The sequence below is a fragment of the Pongo abelii genome, chromosome 18, assembly GCF_028885655.2.
Source record: "Pongo abelii isolate AG06213 chromosome 18, NHGRI_mPonAbe1-v2.0_pri, whole genome shotgun sequence".
Taxonomy (NCBI): Eukaryota; Metazoa; Chordata; class Mammalia; order Primates; family Hominidae; genus Pongo; species Pongo abelii.
The window spans coordinates 12153157-12160780 of NC_072003.2; the positions used below are offsets into that span (position 1 = coordinate 12153157).

The 7624-nt window shown below is 46.3% G+C and overlaps 1 pseudogene; it reads right to left on the minus strand.

The window, feature by feature from the left end:
* Window positions 1-403: 403 nt before the first annotated feature.
* LOC100442844 (rho GTPase-activating protein 21-like) lies at window positions 404-7265 on the minus strand (annotated as a pseudogene).
* Window positions 7266-7624: the final 359 nt, after the last annotated feature.

Genomic DNA, 7624 nt, shown 5'->3' on the forward strand with positions numbered 1-7624 from the left:
GGAAGTTCTGTATCCACCTGTGTTAAAATTGGTAAATGTAGTGAAATTTGTTACCGATAAAACACATTCCTTTATTCAATGTAAGTTATCTAATTTTAACAATATGGCACCCTAAAAACCAAATGTATTTTTATGATGAGGCACTTCTGTTCGTGATGAAACCAAAAGAACAAATTTGCTGCGCACTAATGCCAGCGATTTTCTGCAGTGACTTGGGGTATATGCTATGTAGCAAGTTGCAACAAATGCCTCGCTCATTTGTATACGACTATCCGATATATTTTTAAATATATATATATGTTTTTCTGGCTGTAGCAATGCACTGTAAAGCTATTTTACAGTGCAAAATGATGAAACCAGCCCAAATGAAAGCTGCATAATAACAATTCTGGTACAAGAAAATATTGACAGAATTACTGGAACGTGTAACAGTAGCTTTTTACTTGCTAGAGTGTACATACCCCCAGTTTAAAGACAGGGATGAAATTGTGATTTATTGCCTGGGGTTTCAGACAGTTTATGAGGCTGGGCATTCGCTGCAGAACTAGCATTTTTGCTCACATTCTGGATGCTTTCTCCGTTTATTTGGTCAGGTGACTGCGGTGGTATGGAAAGAAGGGGCCTGTTTGTTGAAGCTAAGGTGCTGGAAGAACTGCTTGTGTCACACTGACAAGCCAAAGGTGTGTCGGTCGTGGCTATTTCTCGTGCCCTTGGGTTCTCTGTCTGGGGATCTCCGCTTTCTCCTCTGCTAAGGTCAGAGGTACTAGTGTGTAGGCATTTCCTGGCCAGCCAGTCTGAGATGGGAAGGTCCTGGGCTGAGCATTTTGGTTTTAACCTGTTTACAGCTGAAAGTTCAGATTCTCTCTCCCAGCTCTGCTCATGTGCTTTGCAAACATTCAAAACGCTGATTTCAGTAGCATCTCTGTGCCCTCCTAGCGTATGTCTGCGCCGGGTGCTTTTCCTTTTAGCAGTCTCGGCATTCGCTTTATGATTCCCTACTCCAAACACGTCATCCGCAGGGGCTCTGGGTCTCAGTTTTAACCGATCTGCTTTTTTCATTTTCCATGTGGGTTCCTGTTTTTCGGATTCACCTCTGGTGGGTGTCAGTAAACTCCCAGTTGGCTTTCCTTTTTTCATAACATCAAACACTTTAGTTAATGAAGGTGTTTCTTTCTCGTTCTTGGCATCTCCTAGACTTCCACTGTCTGACTTGAATCTAGGTGATTTTTTCCTGGAGAGAATATCACATTCGATGAGTTTATGGGAACTGAAGAGCTGTCTCCGGCTATCTAAACTTGATGTTAAATTTCCCTCGGTGCAACTTACTTCACTTCATTCAAAATTTCTCTAGCTGCTCTTAGTCACTTTTTGCAGTTTTCCTGGGAAAAGCCTCTCTGAAGTCAAAGCTGTGGGGAAAATGGGAAACTCGCTCTCGCTGTTGGTTTCCACAGGCCGCCCTTCACTGATCAGTTCACTTCTCTCGTCGTCTGCCTCATCCCCCTTGCTCTCTGCCACGATTGCACCTCAGGGCTCAGTTGACTGGAGTCCAGGCTAGTCCAGTATGTAGCAGACGATGTGGTGGAATAATCTGAGGTGATGGTGCTGATGTTGGCCAAAAACTCACTATGTTTCGTTTCTATGCCCTGCTGAATTTCTTATAACAGTTTTATTGATGTATAATTCCCATACCATACAACTCATCCATTAAGAGTGTACAGTTCAATGGCTTTTTTTCTTTTCTTTCTTTTTTTGGAGACAGTCTCACTCTATCACCCAGGCTGGGGTGCAGCGGTGCGATCTCGGCTCACCGCAACCTCCGCCTCCTAGGTTCAAGCAGTTCTCCCCCCTCGCCTCCAAGTAGCTGGACCACCATGTCTACTAACTTTCGAATTTGTTTATAGCGATGAGGTCTCCCTGTGTTGCCCAGACTGGTCTCGAACTCCTGGGCTCAAGTCATCATTTCACCTCAACCTCCCAAAGTGCTGGGATTACAGGTGTGAGCCACTGTGCCCAGCCATTGGCTTTTAGTATACAAACAAAGTTGTCCAAGCTTCACCACAGTCAATTTTAGAACACCTTTCTTTTTTTCTTTTTCTTTTTAGAGAGAGAGGGTCTCACTTTGTTGCCCAGGCTGGAGTACAGTGGTGTGATCACAGCTCACTGCAGCCTCCAACTCCTGGGCTCCTGCCTCAGCCTCCTGAGTAGCTGGGACTGCAGGAGTGCACTACCATGCTCAGCTAATTTTATATTTGTAGAGATGGGGGTCTCATTATGTTGCCCAGGCTGATCTCCAACTCCTGGTCTCAAGTGATCCTCCTGCCTCAGCCTCCCAAAGCGCTGGGATTACAGGTGTGAGTCACCATGCCCAGCTCCCTTTGTACCTTTTGAGAAACTGGCAGACTATTTTCCAAAGCTTCACTCTATCAAAAAAAAAATACATTTTTTAAATAATAGCATAACATATATAAAGTGCAAAATCATAAACGTACAACTTAATGCATTTTCACAAACTGAACACTCCCAGAGATCCAGCATCCAGACCAAGAAACAGGATGTTTGCAGCCCCCAGAAGCCCCTGTGGGGGTCAGTCGCTTCCAGCCATTCCCCTGCCAGAGGAACCATTGTCCTGCCTCCTAATAGCACAGTTTCTGTTTCCTTTCTGGATTTTAAATATTCTCCAGGTTAGGCACGGTGCCTCACACCTGTAATCCCAGCATGTTGGGAGGCCAAAGTGGGAAGATTGCTTGAGCCCATGAGTTTGAAACCAGCCTGGGCAACAGAGTGAGACCTCGTCTCTACAAAAAATTAAAAAATTAGCTGGGCTTGGTGGTGCATGTCTATAGTCCCAGCTACTTGGGAAACTGAGACAGGAGGCTCACTTGAGCCCAGGAGTTCGAGGCTATAGTGAGCTGTGATTATGCCACTACACTCCAGCCTGGGTGACAAAGTGAGATGCTGTCTGTAAAAATAAATAATATAATAAGTATATAAATATAATAAATAAATAAATAAAATATAATAAATGAGTAAATGAGTATTCTCCATTCCTGGTGAGGGGTGGAGACTGGCAGGAGGGCCAGGCTGAGGATGTCAGAAGAGAAACCTTACTCTCAGATCCTAGAAGGAGAGAGGCACCCCAGTGAAGCGCAGGGGCTGGGGCCTTTGGGGCTTCCTCCTCACAGCCCCTTGCACCTTCCCACCTGCTGGGAGTTTTAGGGGGTTTCCAGAGGCTGCAGAACCAGGAAAACATTTTCTAGAGTCCTTGAGTTTGGTGTGACCACAGGCAGCCTGAAACCGAAAGCCAGGCCTTGGGACTGGGCGGCTGCTTCCCTTGGCTGGGATTTAAGCACAGGCCAGACACACATGAGGCCTTCAGAGCCATCCTGCCAGCCGTGTGACCCAACAGGCAGGGTCATGCATGTCTTTGTCTGACATCAGAACCCACCTGGAGAGCCCCTGTGTCTTAGGTGCATCCTGAGACCTAAGCTGGAAGTTCAGAGCACATTGCCCAGAAGAAGTGAGACATTTTCAATTTTTTTTTTTTTAATTTGGAAACAGGGTCTTGCTGTGTCACCCAGGCTGGAGTACAGTGGCGCAATCCTGGCTCACTGCAGGCTTGACCTCCTGGGCTCAAGCGATCCTTCCACTTATTAGTCTCGCAAGTAGCTGGGACTACAGGTGTACACCACCATATCCAGCTAATTTTTGTATTTTTTGTAGAGATGGGGTTTTGCCAAGTTTCCCAGGGTGGTCTCAAACTCCTGGGCTCAAGTGATCCGCCCACCTCAACCTCCTAAAGTGCTGGGATTATAGGCATAAGCCATCGCACCCGGCCTTGGAATGTTTTAAGGGACAGTCATGACAAGATTGTTGCTGATGCCACGAGAAGCCTCCAGGAAGCAGGGTGTGCTGGCTAGCTTCTGTTGCCTCCAGAGGGGTTCCCCTCCCTTCTCTTCCCTTCCCCACCTGCCGTCTGCACAGGTGCTGACCATAAGAACCCCAATCAGCAGGCAGCTGTGGTGCCCACCACCCACAGGCTCCCATTGGCCAATGTGGGGCCCAGACAGGAGATTGGAAGGTGGAGGAGAATGAACACGCTGTTTTTATACCTCTGGCTCTGTCCATCAAAGATAAACAGAGCCCGCCACTAGCTAATGCACTGAAGAAGATTTCATTCAGTAAAACCATTGCAACAGGGAAGAGGGACCAGCATGAACCGAACCCAATTTCCCCAAAATAAAATGCTGGAGACTTGTTATTTTTTTTGAAACAGGGTCTCTCTGTCACCCATGCTGAAGTGTATTGGCACGATCATAGCTCACTGCAGCCTCAACCTATCAGGCTCAAGCGATCCTCAGCCACCAGAGTAGCTGGGACTACAGACGCAGACCACCATGTCTGTTAATTTTTAGAATTTTTTTTTTTGTAGAGACGAGGTCTCTCCATGTTGCCCAGGCTGGTCTTGAACTCCAGGACTCAAGCTATCTTCTCACCTCGGCCTCCCAAAGTGCTGGGGCTACAGGTGTGAGCCACCACCCCTGGGCGTCCCTGCCTCCATCTTCACGTGGCCTTGTCCTCTTTCTCCTGTGTCTCAAATCTCCCTCTACTTTCCTTATAGGGACACAATTTGTTGGATTTTGACCTGTGTCAAACCTACATCAAGGATGATCTCATCTTGAGATTCTTAATGAAATCTGCAAAGATCCTAGTTCGAATTAAGTTTGCTCATGTATGGAGAGTTAGGACTGCAACTTTTTTTCTTCCTTTTTTTTTTTTTTTTTTTTTTTTTTTTTTTTGGTAGAAATGAGGGCTCTTTATGTTGCCCAGGTGGGTCTTGAACTCCTGGGCTCAAGCCATCCTCCCACCTCCGACTTTCAAAGTGCTGGGATTACAGGCATGAGCCACTGTGCCCGGCCACGGACATTTTCTTTCCTTTCCTTTCCTTTCCTTTCCTTTCCTTTCCTTTCTTTTCTTTTCTTTCTTTCCTTTCCTTTCTTTCCTTTCTTTTTCTTTCCTTTCCTTTCTTTTCTTTTTTTTCTTTTCTTTCTTTCCTTTTTTGGAGATGCAGTCTTGCTCTGTCTTCCAGGCTGGAGTGCAGTGGTGCCATCTCAGCTTACTGCAACCTCTGCCTTCCAGGTTCAAGCAATTCTGCCTCAGCCTCAGTAGCTGGGATTACAGGCGTGCACTACCATGCCCAGTTAATTTTTGTACTTTTGTATTTTAGTATTTTTGCATTTTGTAATTTTGTATTTTAGTAGAGACAGGGTTTCACCATGTTGGCCAGGCTGGTCTGAAACTCCTAACCTCAAGTGATCCGCCCCCTCACCCTCCCAAAGTGCTGGGATTACAGGCATGAGCCACTGTACCTGGCCACGGACATATATTTTTTAGGGACACAATTTAACTCACTGCATTCTACCTGCCTCCATCTTTTCCCATCATTCTGCTTTCTATACAGGGCAACAGAAGCCTGGGTAGGTACGCAAGACAGGTGAGGCCTCTATGAATGAGTATCCAGACGACTGACTAAAAGAGTTTAGGGATTCTCTAAAAAGAGAAGTGAGAACACAGAAGGGAAGAAGGCATCAAAGAAATAAAGCCAGAAATTTTCCTGGAACGGAATACGGAGCAGTAGATGAATGGTGGTTCTTTCAATATCTTGTTCTGATGAATGGATGGGAAGGCACCCTGATGATAACAGGTTTGGCAGTCACGTGGGGTGGAAGATGGAAAGTAGTTCTTAGCCTTTCCACAAGTAGCCTCTTAGTAGGTATAAACTCACACCATCAGGAGAATTGAGGCAATGTCAATGAGTAAAGCAGGCATGTGCAAGGCAATAAGGAGGAGTGGAAATTGTGTCCAACAATGGACACAATCCATGATGTAAAAGGAAGTTCCCTTTCCATCAGTCTGCTCAGCCTGCCATATTAAAGTACCATGGACTGGGTGGCTTTGGCAATAAAAAGGTTTATTTTCTGGCTGGGCTCAGCGGCTCATGCCTGTAATCCAGCAGTTTGGAAGGCTGAAGCGGGAGGGTCACTTGAGGCCAGGAGTTCAAGACTAGCCGGGGCAACATAGCATGACTTCCATCTCTATTTTATTTCTTTTGAGACAGAGTCTCACTCTGTTGCCCAGGCTGGAGTGCAGTGGTGCGATCTCACCTCAGTGCAACCTCTGCCTCCCGGGTTCAAGAGATTCTCCTGCCTCAGCCTCCTGAGTAGCTGGGACTACAGATGCCTGCCACCACACCCAGCTAATTTTTGTATTTTTAGTAGAAATTAGATTTCACCATGTGGCCAGGATGGAATCTGTCTCTTGACCTCATGATCTGCCTGCCTCAGCCTCCCAAAGTGCTGGGATTACAGGCATGAACCACCGCACCCGGCCCCTAATGACCTCATTTTAACCCGATGTCCTTGTTGAAGAGTTGGTCTCCAATTACAGTCACATTCTGAGGCGCTAGGTTTTAGGACTTCACCATATGAATAGGGATGGGGGACTCAATTCAGCCCCTAACACCTTCTGTGAAGACATTTCCCTTCACATTAAGAGTAATTCATGGTGAGCCTGGGCAACATAGCAAGACCCTATCTCTAAGAAAATTTTTTAAAAAATTAGCTGGGTGTGGTGGTACACGCCTGTAATCCCAGCTACTCAGGAAGCGGCAGGATCGATTGAGCCCAGGAGTTCAAGACTTCAGGGAGCTATAATCATGCCACTGCACTCCAGCCTAGATGACAGAGTGAGACCCTGTTCCTAATAAATAAATAAATAAAAATACTTCATTTTACATGCCAACCACTCTTGTCCACCCTCCCACCCCACCACTGACACACACACACACACACACACACACACACACAGAGAATGGCAGTTTGTAGGCTCTTAGCAACACGTTCGTTGATTGAAGAATGGTGGACTTTGGTTGAAGTTGATTCCGGCATGGGCGGAATCTGGCTTTGCAGGAGTTCGGGGAATCTGTCCCCTGCACAGTTCAAATTTGGAGAAGCGGATTAATGTACTTACTTGGAAAAGAGAACTTACCCCTGTGGTTTCTCTCTCTTGGGAGGAAGTTCCATGAATAAACAACCAACTTGTTTTTGAAATACTTTCTACCCAAATACTTTGAATACTTAGAATGATCCCCTAGGTGATGCTTGAGTTGGGGACACAATTTCTGGAGCTGGGTCAGCCTAAGGCAGCCGCTCAACCCACTTGCCTTTCTTGGGTCTTCCTTGGGGTCTGCAGATGATCATGGTGCACATTGTTACCCTCTCTGGAGGGGGCAGCTCCCTATAAGCATTCATTGAGTGTCTGCTGAATGCAGAATCTTTTGGTGATAGGAGAGAGGGGGAAAGAGAAGGCATATGACTTTGTGGTAGGCTGGAAGGTGAACCCTGGCTTAGCCCTTGAGTTCTAACAATGGTTTTTGACATTTTGTGCTGTGAGATCATGAACAAGTGACTTTGCCACTCTGAGTCTCAGTTTTCCTGTCTGCAAAATGAGGATGTGCCTGCCCGCGTTGTGGGATGTGCCTTCCCCATATTGCAGGATTGCTGAGTGATTCAAGTGTGAAATCCTACATAAGCATGCTTGCAAAAGTCACAAAGGCCTGGGAAGCAGA